Here is a 25,471-nt window from a genome sequence, read left to right as displayed (position 1 = left end):
GAAAGATGAATTCAATTATAACTGATCTGACATGTTATAGATTTTTAGATCTCTTACAGTGACACAAGGTTTTGCCATGTGGGATCCTGAGAGCTACACTGCCACCTCTTGGTCAAATGAAGTCTGCTCGACATGATGATGTAAAGTTAGACTGCTGGCCTTGTGTCAAACCTGAAGAGTCAACAATTAATAATGTGGTTGTTATTATAAAGGAGCAAGTAGTCAGGAAACAGGCCAGCGCAGATGGTGATTTACACAGAGATCAATACGATGACTGACTGGAAGGATGAATTAAAAGTCAGAGTGTGTGTGTGTGTATAGATGCATGAATCATATTATCTGTCCGTGATGATCTCATAAATGGTAACAGATTGGATAGTGTTGATCTGGACATTTTTGTGGCTTTTAGGCTGACATCAGGCTCTGCGAGTTCCCGTCTGCCAGCACAAACAGTGTTTTTAATAGACGACTTCAGGGGATGAGAAATCTGCCATTTTAGGGATAATTTTAAGAGTGCAACATAAGGTATAAATTGATCTTCTCCACCTGTGATGTTGAAGATGAAGATAAGATAGGACAATTAATATAAAATTAGACAGTGTTAAGTTGATATGATGCACCCAAAATCAGTGGCAGCGTTGCAGCGTTCAACAAAACTGCTGCAATACACGTCACTTTGTACATAAAGACGGAGAAAAACAAGGTCACACTTTACATTAAAGCGCTTATACTGTATTTGCATATGACCTGAGTTACTAAAACTAATGAACATACATAATAAGCTTTTAGTGCTGCACTAATTATATTAAATGTACAGCCTACAAATTATACAGAGAACATATAAAGTGTTAGAGAAGAACTGGTCTTTTCTGCAGGTGAAAGAGTGCAGTGATGCTCTCCATGCAATCAATACCATTATTGCAGCTTCACTTTAGTATTTAGTTGAGCTTTTGTTAGCATATGGTCACCACTGAAGCACTTAGGGTTGCTTTTATGGTTTGAGGGCTTTTTTAGCCGTGGAGAAAAAATATCATTAGTGGGACAGTACTGCAGAAAGGCTGAACAGCAGCAAAGAAGACATGCGGCACTACGGCAGGGCAGGACAGCAGGAGCACACAAGGATATAAATGGAGGAGTGCAGCCATTGGCAGAGTGGCTCAGGGGAGATATTGTACACCAAATAGGTTTGGAAGAGTGCAGGTTGAAAAGGCAGTGCTCAGAAGTGCTGAACGCAGAAGCCTGAAAACTAGACGGTTTAACCCTCAATAATCAGATAGATTTACATGTATAAAGACCCATTTATACTTATAGATTTATATTATAAATGATAAATTAAATAATCAAGTAATTAAATAATTATACAAATAAATACATTTATTTAAAGTAACAGTTCATTTTAAATTGTTAAAAATCATATTGTCATTGTATAAAAGCCTAATGAAATTATTATAAGAACATATAAAGTTGACTGTTTTTTTCTATCTTAATGTAGATTAATGTAAGATGTATAAGCAAACAGGTTTATTGTTCATAACTATGGCTGTCAAAAAAGTAATGATAACATTGTATCTTTATTAACTAACGTTAACAAAGATTAATAAACACTAACAAATGTATTGCTCATTGTTAGTTAAAATTAATGTTTCCTAATGAATTCTTGCGTTACCAAAGTAATAATATCCAATTAGTATGTTAAAATAATTTATAAAGTGATTAAAATAATCACTTTACCATTATAACATCCTGCAAGTTTCATAGTTTAAAACGTCCTCCTCCTCATAAACAAAGCATTTATTTAATCAAGCTCCAAAATCCTGGATGACATCCCGCCAGAGCAAGACATCAACGAATAGTTAAAAATAATCGCACCATAGGCCCCGCCCACTGGCATTTATTCGCTAACGGCTGACATTAGCCTACGCTGAATGTGAGTGTTGCGTCGCGTCAAAAGCAAATAGAACCATTACAATCACTGACTACGCTGTCTGCCCCGGATACACTATACAGATGCGCCTTCAGTTTCTGACACAGGACAAATGAAAGAGTGAAAGAACGTTCGCTATGACGCGTCCAGCTCGTTTGCGTCCCCATAGCCTACAGATTTCATAAGTAGGCTATTCCAGCTTTGGTGGATAGTGTATGTAGGATTATATGTTTGTTCGGTGCATTTTTTTTTGGATCTGACTACATCACAAACCGTAAGTAAACGATTTCCCAATGCTTTGTCTGTAAATTACAATTTTGTTTGGATAATGTTTTCAAACCACTTAGGCCTTCATGCAATATCAAGTGGGCGTTGATACTTTTTCCTGATAGCCAATGATAACAGTTGCCTTTAAGCTTTAAAGGAGAAGCACATTAAAAACTGATCATTTCAGCGGGTCAGAAAGAATTAAGGTTGAAAATAATAATTTTCCTGCACACACTGTGTGTGTGTGTGTCTGTGTGTTTGTGCAAAACACTTTATCAACATTATAAGTGATTCTCAAGGAACATATTAAAATAAAAAAAAAAAATAATAAAAACATGTCATGACCCCTTTAAACCAAATCAAAGGAGTATGCAAAGCGCACCAGCGTACACCTCTCATAGGGGCCCTATTTTAACAATCTCAAGTATCAACGATCTCAAGTATCAAGCGCGAAACGCAAGTAACTTTGTGGGTGGGTCTTGGGCGCTGTTACTATTATACCAGTGGGATAAATAACTCTTGCGCCTGACGCAAATCTAAAATGGGTTGGTCTGAAGTAGCTTCATTACTCATAGGTGTGGTTTGGGCGTAACGTGAAATAAACCAATCAGAGCATCATCTCACATTCCCTTTAAGAGCAGGCGTGCTTGTCCCATGGCGGATTGCTTTTATAACGGCGGATTTGCCAGGCAGGCGCACACCAGGAGCGGTTCACAGCCGAGGAGACCGACGTTCTTGTCAGAGCCGTAAAAGACAAGTTACATTGGGGATGGGAGAAACCCACCCAAATTAGCTTCGGTTAAACAGGCGTATAATTGGGTAAATGTGTAAGCTAGATTTATGCTTTTTTTCACATCTTCATGGACACAACAATGATTTCCCTCGTGTGTTAATATTTTTTCTTGTAATAATGTAAGGTTTTCTAAAAATGAGAACTGCTGCGTCTGTGTGTAGATGAGAGAGGCAAAGTGTATGCGCGTTGTGCACACGCTACATTTGTAATGTGCTAAAATATTAATTTTCAGTGATTCTTTTGATTTGTGATTTATCTTAGAAACTCCAATCAACACTGATTATGGCCAAGCATGCGCCCTTAAAATAGCATATGAATAACATGCGCAAGGCGCCGCTGACTTTAGACTAGGTTTTTCCTGGTCAGTGGCGGAATTGGTTTCTAAACCTGCAAAATAGCACCAGGGAACGTTTGCGCCGGAACACGCCTCCTCTTTGCTCTGAACCGCACCCGGGAGCGCAAGTTAATTTCCTAATTTACCGACGTGCGTCTGTGGGGGGAAAAGTCCGCTCTGCGCGGGTGCAAAATAGGAATGATACATGCGTCGGTGTACAAAGTCAATTGCGCTGGGTGCAAGATAGGGCCCATAGTCTCTGATGACAACACTAACCAGCACTGAAGCCGGAAAACAGTCTTTATAGCAGTTATAAACTGAATGAGACCATGATAAAAAAATGTATCTCTGAGGTTCTCAAATTGCAAGATCAACTTCAGCAGTCTAGGCCATAAAAATCACACAACAGTGTAGCAAACTAAATAATAGTGGTCCACAAAACAATATCGCTTACAGTACCAAAACTAGACAAGTCTCAGACAAGCTTATAGTTCTCCCGTTAACTCTGATCAGCTTTAATAGTCTTGATTCTGATCCCATCCTATTAGCGTACATTCAATTAAATCTAAGCAAGTGTGCTCCCTGATACGTGTGAAAGCCCAGAGGCTTATGGAGGGGTAATTAATAAGAGTGCATGAGATTAACTGACTCCCCTCCTCTCTGAGCCCAGCACTATACTGCTGCTCTATTATACTAAACACATGCTCGCATTCAAATCAACACTGATGGAGAATACGCTGTTAAACCCAAAGCAATTTTGCATTGAAATCAGTGAAAATTATTGACATCATAAAACTCATCCACTTCATCTAGACAGTATGGTGACATAAAGGCTTCAGTAGATATGAGCCTGAGTGTGTTTTCAGATCTGTCCTTGGGTCTGAGCATTATAGATGTCTCACAGAACGTATTCTTCAGAGTGGAATCAAATGTCCTTGATTAGAACATAAAAATGTGTCTGAGAGGCTGCGTATACTTGTATTACACTTGCTCAGACAGGCCGTGATTCACAATCTACTTCCGTCATCACTGCTGAAAACACAGGACTGAAGCGAATCTTACACTGAAAGCAAGAACCCTCTTATGTCAAACAAGACAAAGAATACACTCATGGATCTGGGTGCAAGCATCAAGAAGCATCAAATAATTAGGGAATCTGCGATTTGGATGAAATTACTGTATTCAATAGTTTTGTACACACCACAATAGTCAACAGAGTTCATGTGTTTTGCTTATGCTAATGAAGTGTTAGTTGGTAAGTCATAATCAATCTGAAAAGAATCAAAGTCAATTTAACTGGCTAATCTGAAATTCTCACGCTTTTTTCTTTCTTTTAGAATTTCCATCTACATAGGATTCTGTGTGATTCTTTTGATTTGTGATTTATCTTAGAAACTCCATTAGCAATACGTTAGCATTCCTTTAGAAGTTTTTGACATTCCACTGTTATGATTTTGAGCGATGACCTTAGAACAAGGTGATTTTCTGAAGTCAGCTCATAGCTCTGTCTCTGATACTATCACTGTCAGTCCTCATTTACGGAAATCCCAAGTGTGTCTAACCTTACACAAACTACCAAAGCATCTTCAATGTGTTGAACAGGGACAAAATCTTTGGAAAGAAGTGTTCTCGTGGCGCCCTCTAGTGTTCATCAGACATTAAGTCAGTAGTCTATATACGCCATAAAAATCTTAAGGAAGATATGAATTAATGAATAAATAAAAATGAAAGTTCACCATTTTAACTAATCACATTTTTATGTAATTATTGCATTCTCTAAACAATACTAATTTTGTGCTTGATTGTTTTATATAACAATACAATATTTTCAATATGAATTCATTAATATCAAGGATGAAATGATAAACAAATCTTATAAGTTCAGACAGTTAACATATCCCAAATTATATCTTCAGGACATTTTTTGCCAGTTTGCAGTAAAGAATATGCAATAAACACCATGTAGTTTTTGGTGCTGGAACCTTTGTGGCATCGCCAAAAATAACTATTTTTATTGCGTTCCATTTGTTGCCTGTTAGATTTGAAGAACCATTATAACCTTTGATGCAGCCTTAAATAATTTTTTGGAAATCTGTTAATTGAATACTTTTCATTTTTTAATATTTAGCCTCTGCTGTTTTGATAGAGCTAAAGGGCTACTTGAATGTAATTTCTCCAAAAACACTACATGGCAACAAAAACCACAACATCACTTTCCTAAACATCTGTTAACAAATTGTTTGCAGATGAGGGGAGGAATATTGTGTTGTCACAGATAATCAACTATATATTATGGTTGTACAGTTGCAACAACAGCTGCATTAGTATGGTTTTGTCATATATGGTTCAAATTGTGAAGGCTTAAAAAATCAAATATAATTTAGGCCCAATATGGCACAACTACCTTTTCAATTTAGCAGAATTATAAGGACATTGATCCAAACCAACGGCCTCCAATGGGACGTTGACATGATCAAGGCAAGACTTCTTTGAAGGCAACTGGCACACAAATCATATGAGCTGCAGGCTCTTAATTACATGATGAGATGAATAAATGGGGTAAATGAATCCAGGTGACCATCTGCTCGGAGCTCACCGAAGTAAACTCATTCCAGCGGTGCCAGCAGGTTTTGTCATCTTTAACTTAAAATGAGCTCTGAGTTTAGAGGAAAAAAGTGTGTTGTGTCATTCCCCTGAACTCCTGATGAGAGTAAGACAGCTAAGGGGCTCGAACGAAGGCTCTCATTTTTAGCTGGGGTGTCAAAGTTGCCTGAATCCTGCGCTGGTTTCCACTCCCTCTTACATCTCTCCCTCCACTCCTCACAGCGCTCCTGTCATGCATGAACAGGCACAGAACACAGTAACAAGTTTGTCTCATGTCAGCTTTGAATAAACAGTGCGATAACTTCTTTCCATCTATATCAGCCTCTCTCATTCTCTCCCTCCTGCTCTCTCATTTTGTTCACTCTGGGACCCCATGCTGATTGATAGCAGCTTTAAAACGTTGCATGTTCAAATAGACTAAGCTCCGAAAGCCTCGTGTGCAGAGTGGAAACAGGGAACAAAGCACCTCCACCTCCTCTCTAACCTGTCAGGTTTAAAATCAGGCTCTTATCCTGAGCGAAGAAGGGCATTAGATTTGAATAATATCTCTGTCTCCACATTAAACTTTTCTTCTTAAAATACGGTAACGTGCACACTTGGAGATGGTGCGTCACATGGTGCCAACTTAAAATGATAAATGTAACTTGTTTTCTCGCTACAAACTGTTTATAGAAACACAAGTTCACTTAGCACGCTTTTATTCCGGGCCCAATGCGGAATAAACTGTCACTAGAGTTAATAAAATTTAATTTGAGCGGGAATGTGATTTATATTTAGAAGTTTTACCCCCTGCTGGAGTGTTTCGGTTAATGGTGATTCAAACTTTCGGCATGTCGTCATCTAATCCTTATGCTTCTAAAACATTCCTGCTGGAGTCTGTTAAAGGTGTTAAAAGTTTTATGCAAAACCTAGCACTTATGAGAAATATCATTAAAATGATTTATACTCGCATCAGATGGAGACTCTAGACTAGAAAAAGCTATTTTATTCATGGGGTGGGTTGCCCGCCATTTTGAAATCACATGACCAGCCGTGCCATAAAAAAAAAAATCATAAAATTTACAGTCATCATAACACAACTACTACTACTACTTTTTTCTATTATATATGCTTACTTGTTGTTTAAAATAAAAACTAGAGTTTTTGTTTATGTTTTGCTATGCTTAGTATGTATGTATGTATATATATATATATATATATATACATACACACACACACACACACACACACACACACACACACACACACACACTAAACATAGTAAAACGTAAACAAAAACTCTAGTTTTTATTTTAAACAATAAGTAATCAAGGGAGCAAAAGAAGGTTAATACGTACTCATTTATACCCATGATACTGTTGTATTGAAATTTGTTTGCAATACAGTGACACCTGTCTGTTTATTTTGACTACAAAATACTGTAGTTTAAGCATACCAAAAAGACAGAAACACTCAGTAGGCCTGACCCAAATTCACATGACTTAAGGGTATAAGAGCCGTGTCAATCCATTTTCATGTCAGTTTGTCACTGCCTACATTATGGATAAAACAAGCTGCCAAATGATCACAGTCAGTGAACAAATCCTTCACTCAAGCACTCTTTCATTTTCTTAACAGCATTGTAATGAAGGAATCAGTATTTAATCTCCTTGTGAATGTACATAAATAAGTGACAAACTTTGTGAATTCTTAACACATTTACATTTCTGTGTAAGAGAAAAAAATAATTGTCATCATAAAAGTGGAAAATGAGGAAAAAGCCACAGGAGAGTGATTCAACACATTTCTACCATAACTTGTACAAACCAAAAGAGGGCGCAGCTAGCCACTGAGAAACAGTACACCTTTAGTCTGTCTACTCTAAGGCTCTCCTCTGCTCTGAACTACAGCATCTATGAGTGTCGAGACCAGACACAGAGGCCACAATCTCTCCCTCACACACGTCCTGGGTCATGGGACAATAGCACATGCTTGTTCTCCGCAGGGTTCCCTGTGTTCCTAGCAAACTTTGACCCCTCTCGTCTGTCTGGTGCATTACCGACACCTGCGCTGTGAGACTTCCTCCACATCTCAACATGTAGCTGCTTGAGATGATGTGAAACAATCTAATGCACTTTGTTGTGGATGTATATTTACACTGAAGGAGAATCAAGAAACCCTGGATCCCCAAAATAGCACAAATTCAAGAATAAAATAATTTCAATTACAAAAACTAGCTTCTGTATTGCTTATGGTTATGCAAAAGACATTAGTGAGTGAATTATATTATGCAAAAGCAATGCCTGTCAAGTACATAAAGGGCATTGTAAATTAAATGATATTTGAACAAATTTTTTTTTCTTTTGTTTGAATATCTTTGCTCACTATTAGAGGTTTTATTTATGTACACTGTCATTCTATACTAAATTAACTGATAAAACAATGCTCAGCTGAACCTTTAATTATGAAGGCTATGTTTATATTTATGACTAGTGATACAGGTTTTTTTTTTTTTTTTTTTTTACACATTTTGCCTTCATTTTCAACCTGAGCAGTTGTGACCAGAATCTATTTGATATATTTTGATTTCACAAACCCTATAATCTTCTTCCTGGTGAGTGAACCAGATCAAAGATGAAGCCAGCCATATCTCAGCACTGAATCACATAAAAGCAAAGTCTATCAGCCAGATTAACACACATCATTTCCCAAATACATTATAGGGTGATGATTATACCAGGACTCACCACATAGTGTATCCGGTTTGTAGGTAAATGCTGTTCTGTCTGTTATTCTGTTATTCCACAATCACCGAAGGAGAAATTTGTTTGAACAACTTTAATTTCTGGGCAAATTAAAGTGCGGTTGACTTACCTGTGTTTGTTTATATTGATTCAACACATCACTGGATGAGATTAAACTGTGTAATTGTATAATCAATGCCAGAGAGTCGGTCACAACTAAAACTTGCACCTCAGACTCACAGACCTGTAAACAGATGCACCTGACGAGTGTCTCAGAGAGATGCGCTGAACATGTCTAGAGCATGTGTTTCTGGAAGAGGATGTGCAGACGTTAAAGTTTGTTTGGATGATTTATGGCTCCGATAACAGCAGGGACATAATGACGATGAGATTGCACAGATGGATTCAGCACAGTTTACCCTGACGCCCGACCGAGGAGCTCTCCACAGGGCCGTATGGCTTCAGTCTGATTTATAGCACGCTCTCAAAGGGAGTGGCACTCCATTTATTTTTGAGTCAACTTTAAGATGTCTCTGTTCAGATTGAGACTCAAGTTTTTATGCAGGAGTCCTTCGCTACCAAGAAAGCAAAAAATTTACAGTATGTCATTTATTTTAATAGTTCTGATTCTTGAGAAATTCTCTTTATGTTTATTTTCATTTTTATCCTTAAGTAGCTTATAAATATTAAATTAAACTGTAGGACCATCATTTACTTACCCTCATGTCTTTCCAAATGTGTATGAAATTCTTTCTTCTGCAGGAACACTAAAGAAGATATTTTGAAGAATGTCTTAACTTCCATTGTATGGACAAAATAAACACAGAGACATGTCTCAAAACATCTTTTATGTTCTACTGAAGAGCGCTATACGATTTAATAACATGAGGGTGAGAAAATGATGACGGAATTAACAGAATTATTTTTGTGTAAAATGTCCATTTAAGCATTTGTCAGAAGCTTTTACCCAAATCAACTTGTAATATGGGTTGTGAGATTAAAGGTAGGGTAGGCGATTTTCAGAGAGGCTAGCAATAGTGAGCTAGCTTTGAAAGCATAAGATCCCACCCTCCCTTTAGAGCGCCTCTAAAGCCACACCTCCTCCAAAACACATGAACATCAGCCAGAGCAAACAAAAGTTTCACGGGACTGCGTTAAACTACCGCATGTTTCAAAGCATGTATACCATTGCAATAAAAATTTAAAAAAAAAAGAGCACTGACCTATACCACCTGACTGCAGCAGATGAATTTTGGTGTTAGTGCTGCTGTTAGTGCTGAGAATAACATCACGGGTTTCCTTCTCTTACTAATTACAGTAGTTATGGCATGAACAGCATAAGCTTGTTGTTTTGGTTCAGGAGGAACTATAAAAGGTGGCTGCTGTTTCGGTTGCGGTGCTCTGTGACTGACATCTGTCTAACTCTGCATACCAAGAAACACCCTGATGAAGTGCGATACGCGGAGGTATAGAAATACATATGTTGACAGGCAGGTAGGACATCCTATAGCCCTCAGAATGAGGCCAATGATTGGATGCACATTTTATGGACCTACACCTTCCATAGATGATATACAGTATTTAGACCACTTAACTTTGTAATTACTATCAGGATGTGAAGAGACTGTCAACCAGCATAACAATAAATGTTTCTGGAACAAATCACCTACCCTGCCTTTAATATAAAAAGAAACTTAAGCTGCTTACGCTAAATGAACACTTCTGTGAAGTTTGGGGATGCTACAGTATGATCAGTTGAGCAGATCACCACTAATAATGGGTGTGTGGTACACAGTTTGAGATTATGCAATTATAATCACGTGAATGGTGTGCTGCTGTGGACTACACAATGCATAATAATGACACTCTGTAATTAGAAATGTCTTAAGACAAGAGACTTGTGGTAGTGTGCAACCTGTTCATCTTCATGGTGTGTTTCAATGTATTTTGCTAATTTACATCATACTTTGCTTTTTAAATATTTCTATGCTCCTTTCTTTGCTATTTAAAATTTAACTGATGATTTTTACTAACGCATTAGACTGTGATTACAAATTTTGAGGTTGAAACATTTATTTGTGCCTTTTCTTTTGTGGTCTCTCTGCTCAGATTAAATGGAGGCAGGGAACCAGTTTGTGGAGTTCTCAGGCAAGGGAAACTGAGGTTGCATAAATATGGATTTTTAATCGCCTACCAGTGTTTATTTTTTCCCCTCGTCTCTCTATTTGATGTGCCGTCCCAGATGTGCGTAACGTCTTACTCGCTTTAAAGGCCCGAAGAGCAGCAGTGTTTCAGAGCAACTTCTCGCCCCCTCCAACTCTTGATTAAGAGTAATGGCGCCCTTTAAGATTTGCATGGTGATGTTAACTAAGCATGGTTGTTGAAATATAATTGACTTTTCTCATGGACTCCAAAGACAAACAAAGACACTAAAGGGGGTCCAAGAGTGAGCGGCATTAAAAAAAAAAAATGGGCCAAACGAGCTCCATCCAGCTTGATGAATAAGCATTGGAATTTAGAGCTTGAGGCAACGTTCACTGTTTTCTTTTTCTTTTCGCCTCTTTTCTCCCTTTTTAGTCTCGCCCTTTGTAACCACAGCCACATTTATTAATGGTCACTAAGATGTCAGCCATAGCCTTTACACATCAGTCACCGAGGGCTGTCTTATTTATTTTTACCGTTGTTCTCGCCTCTTCTCTTCTTTGTTTTTTCCTCTTTTCTTGTGTCAGGTATTTAAGCAGGCTGTCAGTTTTATAGGGCCTGGTGAATGGGGTTGATAGGGGAGACTCTCAAAGGACTGCATGTGACCCATCTGCCCACAACACCCTCGCACACACCCTCTCCCTTTTGTGCCCTTGTTTTTGTTTGTCTGGGAGAGCCAAGTGAAAGATAAACTTTACTAGGTAGGAGGTTACAGATCGCCGTCCCTATAACAATGCTAGGTAGATTACACTCCCTAAATTATTTTGAATTCGAAAGCTTAGTAAACTGGGAGACCCAAGGGGGAGAAAACACCAATATCTGCACCTCATAGGATTAAACATGACAACACGCACTGATCCCTGATATGACTGAAAACTAAAACGTTGAGCTTGTGCGCTCAATCCTGTATGCTCTAGCCTATTTTTCACTCCTGACACACTGTCACGGTAAAGTAATCGTCGCTCTGTACTACATCCTAGTCGGGTGGCCGATGTGGTGGTAGATGTGTGGAAGAGACAGGGGTTGTTGTGAAGTGAGTGAGCGATGGGGCTTTCACGCTTCAGCAGACATATTTGCTTAGAGCTGATTAACTGCACCCCAGAGAGGAAGAGCTGTAGTGCTCTGGCTACTAAGCTTCAGAGGGCGTGTGTGTTATACAACTTAGAATAACAATAGTAATTGTGAGTAAATAGATATATTAAAACGTATTTAGCTTTGATGAATCATTGCAGCTATTTAGACTAGACATGTTCACTACAAACTATGACTACAACTTACGTATTATAACATCAGCGATGATGAGTTAGATCACTCATTCGGGACTGGTGGCTTAGTTCTGTTCTAATAGGTTTGCGAATAGGAAAAACTTTGATAATGCTGATAATAAAATGCAAATAATAATCGCCTAGTTAGGACTGCTTATGAACTTTTACGTTATTATTTATGCCATTAGCAGATACTGCATTACATTGCATTCTGGGAATCCAACACATGGCTAGCACCTTGCTCTACTGTTAAAGCTACAGGAATGCTAAAAAGAGAGGAGCTTTTAAAAAGAAGGAGCAAAAGTTTCTTATAGGTATTGTTGTTGACATCAAAGGTTGTCGTCCAATCAACAAATAGTATTCTGACACAAAAAAAACCCTGTCTAATACAACTTCTACAATATTTTTGGCTCAGTGTTTGCTACAGGCTCTTAAAACAAGTTTGTGTGTACTAAAGTTTGGGGTCAGTAAGGGGCCGTTTACACAACACCATTTTCAACAAAAAACAGAAGACTTTTTTTATGCGTTTTGGCCGTTCGTACTTTACACGACAATGGCGTTTTGGTGGCTTGAAAATGCTAACTTTTGTAAATGGGTTTTAAAGTGCACGTTTTTGAAAACGACACCCTTATTATCTTTGTGTAAACTACAAAAAATGTGAATCTGTGAAAAAGGTGACATCATGCACATGCGTAGGCTATTACATGTTTAGGCTTTTTTGAAAAATGAAATGACACAGATATTAACAGTATATTAAGTAAATGGGGGCATACAGACATAATCACAAGTGGTTATAAGAATTACACAAATCAACACAATATAACATTTTGTCAGCATGAAAAATTAAAGGTTCCTTACAACCGACACAAGGATGATACAAGTTTTCGATAACGTTGTCATCTGTACAAAGAAAAAACGTTTCCATTTTTAGCACATCATTGTTGTGTAAACGACAGCGATTTGATTTGATTTATCAACACTGATAATGGAAATATTTCTTGAGCAGCAAATCATCTTATTAGAATGATTTCAGAAGGATCATGTGACACTGAAGACTGGAGTAATGATGCTGAAAAATCAGCTTTGACATTACAGGAATAAAATCTGTCCTGAAGCAATACCAGCTGAGAACCACTGATTTAGACAGCAATAAGCATTAAAACTGCTTTTCGCCTACTCAAAGCTCACCTGCACGCTTACAAAACTGTAAGGCAGAAAAACGATGGGCTTTTCCATCACTAGTTGTAACAGCACCTCTTTGTTATGTTATTAAAACTTCTTAAGTCTGCCATCTTACCCTCAGTGTCTAAAGTCTAGCTGTGTTTAGAACAAAGAACAACTTGTATACGACAGGTTTTACTGAAAGCACCTTCCACACAATGGCTCCTGAGGAGGGACCCCCTGTAGCCGAGACCCCGGTGCCCAGGCCACTCAGCTACTTTTCTCGCAATTTTCCCCTCATGTGGCAGCCCCAGGCCCATGCTTGACGGTAACTTCATTAGATGCCTCTTTAACCTGGCCCTTCTCCCTCTCATTTTCTCAGAAGTACCTTTCACCGGTTGACGGGCTAGAGGTTCGGGTTAATCAGGCACTGGCTGTTTTGGCATAGAGCCCCAGGAAGGATGTGCCATGATGAGGTATGCAGTATGTCACTGCTCAGTAAACTGATTACAGGCAACATTATAACTATCATGTAAATTGCACACATGACACCAGGAATGGAAAGTTAGACAACTTAGGAACATGCAAAGTCACCAGAGTGACTGGTAAGCAGTGTACTTCATAAATTCATAAAAACATATCATTACTTGTTATTTTGAACTGAAGAAATCATCAGGTGCTCCAAGACGCAATAGCAGTGTCCGATTCGTGAACTAGCTAATTATTTTCAATTTAACTGTTAAATCGGTTCGCAAATTGCACCGAACGATTGCGAATTGGACTGTTCTTGAGTCAACAACTCACTGATTCAATGATCCGTTCAGAGCGAGTCTCTGCTCTGTTCACAAGTCTGACTCAAAATGAGCCAATAACTGGAAGGTCCTCGGAGATCCCAATGGCACGAAAGGCAAGTTACAAATGACGAATTTTAGGATTGATTATTGTAAATGAAAATCATGTTTGGGTCTGCTGTAAAAAGGTGAGCTGTAATGCTTGAATGTGGGCATGTCCACATCACCAATTCACCATCTCAACTGTGTAGATTTTAAGCACAAAACACAACATAACATTAAAATAACAAAATGATTGCACATGCTTTCTTCTCCGCTGTTTTAAATGGTATATAACTAGTATGTTTGCATAGCCGTTATTTTAAAATGTTATGCATTTAGCCCTATGTGACGTCACATTACATATTATGTATCTGCATCCACTAATCTTCCTTATGACTAGTGCTGGCTACTTACAATTCATAATGATGTTTGACTCAGCAATTCCACCAGGTATTTTGAGCAGTAGGATTATATAAAATATATAATATAACATTAATGTTAAATATGTTTTTAAAATTACAAAATAAACATTCATTGATCAGTACTTTACTTTTAATACTTAATTACATAAAAAATCAAGCAAATAGACAACTGTAAATAGTTGAAAATAATCATTGCTGTGGCCAAAAAATCTAGCCTCTGAATCATCAAATAACTATATAGCACTTATTTACATCACTAAACAAGAGTAGCATGTGTTTAATGTCTATGGAATAGTTAAACAAAAAATGAAACCAATGTGATGCCATCCTACTCATAAATCTTACACATAATTACTCATAATTGGCATTACAACTGCCGGCTGAGAGATAATACTGTTGTTACAGCCTAACATCTTTCCAAAAAATGTAATCTATCACAAGCAATGTCTTCAGCGCCATAAAATGTGTCTTTAAAAGGAAGCTGCAGGCTGTATGATTCCTTTTGTGATGGGCAGTGAGCCCAGCCTGCAAAGTATTGGATGAAACGAGTATATTTGTAATTCGTAGTAAACCTTAGAGTGTGTAATTTAAAAATTCATGCTTCGATCTTTGTTGCTGACGAGCAGTGTGCATGTATTATTGCATTTGGCCCCAGCACAGAACAGAATGTGTGTCTACTACTGAATAATGGCTGGGAGTCCACTATGACACTGAGACGCTAATGAGCACGTAGCTTCAGGCGTAGTAAGAAACAGTCTGCCACCGAGAAAGTAACACAAATCCCAGCAGTAAAAACGAAACAGCTGCATCATATCAGAGCGTTTAGCTGAGCCCACATGAGTGCATTTCATCACGAGGAGCATCTGTTAAATGGAGTTATTACCAACTGGAGCTGTAGGTAGATCAATAAGTTAAAGTTAAGTTAAGTTAAATATTTAATAGGCAATATTTTAAAGTTCCCAATTGGCTGTGGAGAGCGTGACCTGCCAAACTCACATCCTGAATGAAGAGCTCTTGACACACCCAAACGCTCCATCACTTTCTCTTTAGAGCACCTATCTGTGAAGTTCCCCGAGCGTAGACGCCATGCAGACCCCTCAATGATGCCAACGTCAAAGAGGGGCTTGTCATCACCTCCCCTCATTCACATTTGTCTACTCAAACGTGGCAGAGGAAAAAAGGCACAGATGTTAATCTCTCTCTTATCCCCTCCTTTTTATTAAGGGAGATTAAAAAGAATAGAGTGCAATTTGGATGAAGGCCAAGCCAGACTAGATGTGCAAAGTATTTCTGGATTATTTCCACTTAGTACAGACGGGGGCTGTAAAGGACGGCTGTCTTGTTAGCTGGTGTGACATTGAAGACTTCACAAGCCAGTTGGTCAACCGGAATCACAATAAACGGTGCTTGTGCCATGACAAAATTCCCATGGAGTTTGATTTGCACAAATGCAAGTCTCTTTAAGTTAAATGTGTTGATTTGAGAAGAGTTCTGGTAACAACTTCTTCCGAGGGTTCGCCTCACGACGGTTGCCAGAGACCTCAGTCACGCCTTTCATGTTTGCAGTTAAAAGAAATAGAAGTGGAAGCATACCGAGGCTAAAAAGGACTGCTTCTATTTGTTAATCTTTCTTTCTCTATCTTTTCATATGGCCAGACCTTCCTTTTTTGATTCCTTTCACCTCAAAAGAAAGAGAAAAAAGTTAGTCAGTCCCCTGTTTCTTTTGTTGTGCTCTTTCTTCTCCACACTCTTTATACTTTTATCCTAATCCCAACCATGCATGAGTGATCAGTTGTGTCCTGTTGTTTCACTGTTCTGCTAGTTTTCAATCGGTAGGGTTCCGTCTTTGTTTCCTTTCAGCGAGACACACAGAGAAAGGTAAAGAGAAGGAAGGGTAATGAAACCTCCTCCATAGACTTACTCCTTTGTCTTCCTGATCAGGTTTATTTTGCTTTTTCTTTTAGAGATATAACCGACTGTAATTAGGAGAGATGATGTGTTCTTTGCCAGCTCTTAGTCTTTGGAGAGCGCTAGAAATGCTGCATCAAAGCCGACTGATGCAGTCCAGCGGTCACAGAGCAGGAGCAGGTTTTGATGTATGAATTCGATATAAAGATCAGCAGATGTCCGGCCCCGTCCAAACACCGTACCTGACAGGTGAAGAATGCTCTCATCCAACATGAAGCAAACAGGCAAGAGGACATCTAAAATTCTACCTGAAACATGAACAAGCTGCACCACGAGGGCCTGGGGGTTTGTCGAGCTGTTTGGATGTTTGGCTTCTGCTTTCCCAGCAGTCAAACAAGGGTTTTGATCCCTGGATACTCTGGGAATATATAGAAAGAATTGAATTCTAGCTATTTAATCAAAAACGGATGTATCGACATCCTCAAACCGTGGCGAGCAATTTTATTATATATGAAGAACGTGTTCTGTTTGTGCTGTGTGTGTGTGCCAAAAATGTGTTACAAAAGCAATTCACTCATATAATGACTTGAATACACCTCTAATCTATAATGAGAAGTTTTTAATTCTGTAATCAAATTATTTTGTAGAGGGGGCATAAAAAATGGCAGGGTAAAAAAAGTCAAGATTAAATTCTTGAAAAGAAAATCTAACATAGTTTAGCATAATACTTATTATTATTGCTTAGAAATATTTAAACAAAACTGCTTCAGCACTTAGTAATATTTGAAAAATGTGGTCCAAGTAACAGCAGAAACATGCAGAAATGATATCTTGACAACGACCCCTTCATCCCCTTATGACTGTGTCAAGGTCAATACATTAATAAAATATATCAAATAAAAAATAAAAAGATAATTTGACCTGTTTATGACAAGTTAGTTCAGGTTGTAAAATGTCACGTGGTGTGACTCTTTGAAATAGTGAATAATAAAATAAAAAAATACTTTCCATTAAAAAATATTTGTGAAAAACTTAAGTTTGACGTGACGTTTTTAGGGTCTCTAAATTGAAATTTTTCATAACCATATAAACCAAACATAAAGAGTGCATTTCTAAGAATTTGGCACATGAGTTTTAAACGAAGTTTTCCTTTTCTTTATGGTGATTTATTTCTTCTCTAAGCATGACAGTTATGAGATGCATAATAATTTGATTCTCTGCTTCTCTGCAGAGTAAAGGCTCTGGTCAGTGTGTACTCTGTTCAAAGGGACAGTCATTGTTGCAGACTGATCCCTCCTCTCTGTGGTTGTCGGGCCTAATTAAAACTATTCTGGGGGCATGGGGTGAGGCGAGGGGGAGGGGCCGGCCAGGACTCCACAGGAAATTATGATCGCAAATGTCTTCCTGTCGAGTCCTGCACTTGGCACTATAAAGTGAGGGCGAGCCTGCATTACCTGAAAGGGCTGGAATCCGAGCAGACATCCACATCATCCCAGTCCATAGTCCAGCGGGGTCGCACACAAGTGGCCTTTGTGGCCGGCGAAAAACGGGATTAAGAAAGGGTCTTCAAGAGAATTGATTTTCTGTAGAGAACAATGAGCGGGTGAGAGGAGCTGGGGCCAGAGCTCTGAATCACACAGCCTCAGTGCCCCATGAAAGGCCAAAGCCGCACAACATTGAGATTAAAGCAATCATGTTCTTTACCCCACTTTCCCCCCGCCCCTTGCCGCCACATTACACACTCGACTCACAATAAGCAGAATAGGCCCAAAAGAAGAGGGATGAAATGGACTGTTTGCTTTTGCCTTCTCCTCCGGCCCTCCAAACGTCGCACGGCTGCACTGAACAGGTTGGCGGATTTCGTTAAAGCAACAGCATGCCGTAAATGTAGCATCCGTCCTTCTGGATGTGGCGGCAAAGGGGGCATGTCTCTTTTGGGACGACAGTGTCAGGGAGAAGATGACGTGGAGTGGTGATGGGATCAAGGGTTACACATGAAAGAGGCGGGCTGCTTGGGTGCAGCTGTTGGTACCATTGTGGTCAATAATTTGCATGCATTTAGTCCAAGCCTGAAAAGCTGGCTGCTTTGGGAAAGTAAGTGAGCATTATCGTCGTTAAATACATGATATTAAATCTCATACGAGTCCTAAAAGAGTAGTTCACCCAAAAATTTAAATGAAACCCAAAAAAACAGATGAAACATTATTTCAAAAATCTTGAAGTAAGAAAGCCATAAAAGTCTGAAAAACATGAGGGTGAGTAAATTTTTCATTTTTGGATGAACTAATCCTTTAAAGGGATAATTGTCATCATTTACTCACCCTTATATCGTTCTAAACCTGAATGAGTTTCTTGCTTCTGTAGAGCACAAAAGAAGATATTATAATGAACGCTGGTAACCAGACAGTTGATTGTAGCCATTGACTTCCATAGTATTTTTTTTTCTACTATGGAAGTCAATGGCTATTATCAACTGTTTGATTACCAACATTCTTTCAAATATCTTATTTTATGTTCAACAGAAGAAAGAAACTCATACAGGTTTGAAACTCACAAGGGTGAGTAAAGTTAACTATCCCTTTAAGTGAGAAAGACAACATTTCAAAAATGCTGGAGAGACAGATATGGACGTTGGCTCTTTGACCGGGTACAGGGTTAAGTGTGGACTCTTCCAGAAAGGAGCTTCCCTCTCCAACCACGGATCAGATTCATAAGGTCGTTGAGCACTAAGCCTCTCTGCCTGTCTAGAATGAGGGTTGTGATCTCCCTTTGTGGCTCACTGGGAAGTGTTGGTGCACTTGCCGGCCCCGTTCCATCATTAAACAGATTGTGAGCAGGCTGCTGAAGGCCACGGCCAGGACTGGATGAGCGGCAGCCACTTCATTAGGGGTATTATGAAGGAAAAAGGCCTTTCTTCTCTCTTCCATAGTCTAGAACGCTCAATGTCTTTTAAATCGTACAATTCTTTTCTGGTGAGGCCGCGGCACAGCGATAGCACTTAAGACGCATGACAACTCATAGATATTAATTATATTCATCTTCTGGAATATGCTCAGAATAAGAGGGAATTTGATATCGGCTGTCCTGTGTTATTTTCTCTCCTCCTCTTCCCTTCTCTTATGTCTTTTTCCAGCTGGCGCTTTGAAGTGTTGCTGTTTTTGTTCTGGGATGGCTGCGCATCCCACTGCTCCCCGGGCTTTGATATCTCCGGTGGGGTGAGGGGTTACCAGGCAGAGGTCTGGAGCTGGGATATCCTAACTTCTCTCTCCAAGAGGGCTGACCTCTGCACCCGAGGGGCGGTGCAAGCGATTCCAAATGCACAGCTCCTTTTGATGTGCCCTCTTTCTGAACACTTAATTAGCCAGTGGATGAACATTTAGCTTGAGCGAGAACGCTTCCTAAAGAGCATATGTCCTTAAAGTCACTGACTGCCTTTTTGTTGTGAGTGAAAGTGTGGTAAGGGCCATTGAAACAATGATGCCTTGGAACACCAACTTGTTTGGATTGAGAGTTGACTAAACCCACCTGTTTACAGAACACTAGTGGGTGAAAAGAATGAAAACAGTGTTCTTTCATAAGATGAATGCTCTCTTGGCATTGTATTGTCTTACAGGGCTGGCTTAAAAACAGCAGGTTGATTTTCAAAATACTGTGCATAAGATGAGATTCATCAAGACTATGTTTAGAAAACTTTGTTCTGACAGTGATACAACCAAATATATTTACTATAATGTTTCAAGCAATTCAAAAATGCTTAATCCGTTTTCTCAGGAATCTTCAAAGGATGATTTTCCAGTGATGGTACAGTAAATACAGCACAAGCACACTGAACTGATCTGAACTAAACAATATTTTTGATAAGTGAGGGGGTAAATAAGTGGTTGGACTACAATACAAGATAATGTGATTGTTGTGATGTACAACTACAATTAGAAGTCAAAGGTAAAGTGAATTTAGGCATCAAAATATTATAATGAACAATATGAAATATTCAATTTGATAAAGATACACTTAACATTTTTTTTTAAAGATTAACTTTTAGTATAGGAAGGCAAAGGTCTAAATCAAAATTTTAAAATGGTGGAACTGAGAATGAACAATTAAAAATGACAATTAAATATACAGATACATTAAAATTAAAATATCTAATATTGATCATTAACCAATATAATGCACCCCTAACAGTAATTTACTCTCTTAAAACTCAAGTGTGCAATTCACCATCCCGAGATTCCCGACACACCAATATTGGCTAAATAGGGTGGAGCTATTTGTTGCTCAATGTTTGTGGAACCTGTTTGATATTTTGCAGTTCTGTTTGGTGAGGCTAGTGGAGCAAAACTTACACACTTCAGCCTTAAGGAACCAAGTAGAAGGATACAGTGCAAGTACATGAGTAAATCAGGGATCCATATTAATAAGCACAACTGTAAAAATAACAAATTAAAGTTAAAAATATTTCACTTTGCTTTGGTCTCGTAAAAAAGCTTCAGCTGAACTTTCAGATCTCACTGTGTTGTAATTAAGACATGAAAGGAGTCTGCAATAATATCTCAGGACAGTAGTATAATTACGAAGCTCTTATTACTGAAACAAGACGTAACCATTCAGCAGTCCCATAACGGGTGCTTTACCCTCTCTCAACAGCTCCTCAAGCCAGATAAACACTTACTCAAAAAGCCTGAGATCTTCATGTCTACTATGGAGATAGTTAACATCAATATATGAGAATATGAATGTCATGATGCCTGCAGTGAAAGGTAGGGCTTTTTTAAGGATCCAATTTCCAGTTTCTCTTGCTCTCAATGCCCATAAAGTGAGTCGCTGCTGCCCAGGAGAAGCAGCCTCAGCTGGAACATGCTGGATTCATCAAGCCTGGAAAATCAATTCTTTATTGCAGCACTTTGTGGCTAATAATTTCCCTGTGTCTCAGTAGGAAAGAGCAAATAAAGCCTGTTTGTTTCATTTTGGAGGTCCAGTAAAACTCCCCCATGCTGCTGGTCAGACTGTGACTCCTCTCCACACCTAACTAATACAAACCTGATCGACTACAGTACTACTCTACTGCAAAACACACGGACTCCCTATGAACATACAATATAGAAAGCCAAATTATCCATAACAGAAGGTTGCATGAGCAATTATGGAAAATTATGATAAATATATCCACTCACATGTAAAGACTGATAATTCCCCTTAAGGTTTGAGGAAGAACAATGTCTCTCTCTCATTAAGAAACAGAATCCTTTTGACATCAGACCACAGGCATTCAGTTTGAATTTCACTAATAAATGTATGTCTGTAAAGATACCAAAAATGATAGAAACAGAATACTTAAGCAAGAATTAAAATGGAAAGAAGAGAAAATTCACTGGACTTCAGACTTTGCTATGACAAACTAAAAGATGTGTTCCCATAGCTAGATGCTTTTGTCTAACAAGCATTAGAAGATTTTAGGAGATTTATTGCTGCTTCTGACTTAAACATCAAGGCTTAACCTATTTCTTTATGAATAAGGAGTTGCAGTATCGCAGCAGAGCTCAAAGCAGAACCTGATGATTCAGACTTCCACTCGCCCTGGCACACGAGAGCTGGAGTCTTAATGACTTTGTTCCCTTGCGTTTCAGTCATGCTTTGTGACATCTGATCAAACACTGTTGGCACACGCTCAGCAGCAGTTACTGTACATGGCCAGAGACCGAAAGACAGAACGGGAACATGTTGTTCAGCGAGAGGGGGGATTTGAATGAAATGGACTGTGCAGCCTCTGAGATCAACCGCTGGTGGATGCTGCGAGCGTGATGGACGGATCTGAGACCATTTTGTGGCCTAATGAGGTAGCAAATCAACTCCGGCGGGGAAAAGAAATGCCCTGTGTCTTTTTATTCCTTTCAAAAACTATTTTGAGTCGAACAGAATATCTTTTTCTATAGCATTTTTCTCTCTGGTAAACAGTGGGGTTAATATAGGAGTGTGTGTATGAATTTACGTGTGTGTGTGTGTTATGAGTGTGAGGAGTTTTGCAGTCAGCTGTCGTTTGGCAGTTCACACATATGTTCTACAGACTGCCTACCTGTGGCTGGCTGATCGATCATCTCTGTGGGATTCTCCAACAATAGGCGAGGCCGGCTTTCTGTTCTCTCTCGCTTGCATCGCACTCTTTAATATCCCCTTAACTCCATTCTCAAACTCAGTACTATAGACAGCATATCATGGACATGTTTATAGTGCTTCGACTAGACCTGTGTACCACTACACAGAGGCTGACTCAAATGCTTCTCAGTTCTTGCCACCCACGAAACACTTTAGTCATTCCAGCACTTTGGCTTTAAGTAGATTTCACACACAAATCATAGTTCTGGACTAAGAAAATCTCAGAGTGTCAAAAACATTCAGAAGAAGCCTTCGTGTTTTTCTAAAAATTTGCTATAATATCACATATCTAAAGCTGTTCAATCAGACAAGGGGACACTGGATGTGTGGACCTGCTACAAGCAAGATTCCCTGTGTATCTTAAGAATAAGACAATTATGTTTGGTTAAAATCAAAGAAATAATATCTTGGAAAGCTTAAAATTCACATTATTGTGCATAAATGAATTCAAAATACAATAGAAAAAAATGCATTCAATATTTTTTTTAAATGCTACAAAGGAATTAACACATCACAACATCAGAATGCACAGTATGAAAAATGTATATTCGTTTTGAGGTTTACTAAAAATGACATCCAACAGTGTATATATATTATTATTTATTTACTTTAATTAAAAACTAGGTCACCTTATAGTTAAAATAGGAAAAATAAGCATGCGCAATTAAATATTGATAATTGTTTTTAAAAATCTGACATCAGCCAATAAACGATATGCTACCAATTATCACAAAATAAACTCCAACAGGGTAGTCTGGGGTAGTGTTATGGCCTAAGTGTTTTTTTTTTGTTTTGTTTTTTATCCTCCTGAAACGGTTTATTTTGCACCAGTGACTAACTTTTCATTATCCCATAGCTACTTATCAAACAAATGAATACATCCAAAAAGAATACTGATTTCTGTGAATTCAGTGAGAAGACTGACCTTCACAGAGTAGTGGGCTGGTTGCCATCAAAAAAGTATACAGCTTAGCTTCTTTCTACTAAATGTGATCTGTTAAAATAGAGAATGTTTCTATTCTATTGTTATCAGTTAATCTTGACAAGAAATGCAGGTACAGTACATACCAAAACAGAGTTCCATGGTAATTTAGACCATCTCTCTATGGAGCTTTAGCTTTATTTAAGACCTCATGTCTGCAGTGAACCACCAGTTCTACACTTCCTACTCCTCTGTTCCCTGAGTGGTGATAAACACTCAACATATGGGAAATTACTGTTGGGTAATAAAAGGTTGTTGGCTTTTGCTGACATGTAATAAATTAGGCGGATTGCATAGGAGAGCTACAACAGGGGCTCCTAAGAAACACCTATGCTGTACTTTTGTACATGTACACTGGATGTCTTTTTTTCTTTTTTCTTTTTACATTAACTCTTTATATCTCTTGTAGTTGGTGGTAACACAGTGGGGTATGTGCGCACAAATTACACACATAAAACTCCTGAAGCCTGGAAAATATTTTAATAGTTTCCGTACCCCCCCCCCCCCCCCCCCCCGCCATAACAGCCGAGCGCCGAACGTGCCACACTGGTGAACTCCGTGAGTATTACTGACGCAATTAAATGTGAAACGCTGGGAGGAACAGGAGGGAAAAGATGCCCAAAATGGCAGTAAACAAGGGAAATGACACTTGACAAGTTGTAATTTATCGACATTGTTTGAAAGGAAAAAGACTCACTGTTTTACAGAGAGAAAAGAGAGGCATGGGGAAGCAGGCTTTAAAGAAAACCATTCATAGAACGCAAATGCATCAAAAGCAACCCAGAGCAGAGAGAAAAGAGGGCGAGAGCAAAGAGAAAGGGAGAGAGAGATAAAGAGACAGGGGGAGAGAGAGAACAGCAAGACTTCAAAGTCCATATGCAATAAGCAGTGCACACAGACAGCAGTGCACATGATAGGACAGAGAGCAAGAAGAGTCCCCTGGAAGCTTGTGGGGGCCTCTACTCATAACATCTCATATCTCAGAATGCCAGATTTCAATCAGAAGCCTGCTGAACAGCGACCATTACACAGAATGTGGAAGAAACTCAAAAATAAAAATGAGCCCCAAACTGTGCTTTAAAACAGTTGTATTTGAAAAAGGCGACAAGTAAAAACTGCCAGTTACAAACATAAACATGCTTTTTTAAATATATAAAAAGCTTTATCTTGCATCAATGGAACAGTAGTAGATTAAAATGTAATTGCTTGTCACGGTCTGTGATAACAGTACAAACAACTTGAGCGAATCTAGATAATAAGTCCAATTAGGTATTATCTTGGCTGGGAATGAGAGGAGCTTATTTGATAATGGTGTTATCGTTCCATTTCTTCACATATGTCCATTACACCTCTGCATCTTGGTGCTATTAAAAGTGGCAGATTGATAGTCATTCAGCCAGTAAAATAACTCGGAATAGAATTTAAATTGTTCCAACAAAATGCACTGTCACCAATTTGAGGTAAAAGAAAATAAATAAATAAATATGAATAATAACAAGTGCACCGCTTCAATTTGTGCCTGGCAGATGGGTAGTGGAATGATTATGGGTATTGTGTGATAAACTGGACATGTGTGAGTGTGTGTCTGTGAGTGTGTTTTGTTCCGTCCATTATCAAGCAGTGATATTGTTACACAAAAAGAATGCGCTTTTTTGGACTATTTACCAGAGAAGTGGCAAACTGTATGTTTTTTTTCTCCAACATAAGAGCGAAATGATAGGTAACAAATGGATAGTAAGAGGCTATGGTTTTGAAATGAGCCTGGAAGGCTCACAGAAGGCTATGACTTGTAATCATTGAGCAGCTAGTGTAAGATCTGCAAGAGTAAATGTCTTGCCTTCCTTCATGGCATTTGACATTGTGATTAAAATGATCTAAAATAAATGAATATATATATATA

At 38.6% G+C, this 25,471-nt stretch overlaps 1 long non-coding RNA gene across 1 annotated transcript in view; it reads right to left on the bottom strand.

Moving 5' to 3' along the window:
- Window positions 1-25,471, bottom strand: part of LOC307170622 — a 44,240-nt gene that overhangs the window by 1,949 nt on the left and 16,820 nt on the right. Inside the window, exon 2 of the long non-coding RNA XR_013823411.1 lies at window positions 17,891-18,019. This is a non-coding gene — a long non-coding RNA (uncharacterized lncRNA). The remainder of the gene's footprint in view (window positions 1-17,890; window positions 18,020-25,471) is intronic.

The sequence above is a fragment of the Squalius cephalus genome, assembly GCF_949319135.1.
Source record: "Squalius cephalus genome assembly, chromosome: 14".
Classification (NCBI taxonomy): Eukaryota; Metazoa; Chordata; class Actinopteri; order Cypriniformes; family Leuciscidae; genus Squalius; species Squalius cephalus.
The sequence above is the reverse complement of the archived record's forward strand: the minus strand, read 5'-3'. Positions and strand labels throughout refer to the sequence as shown.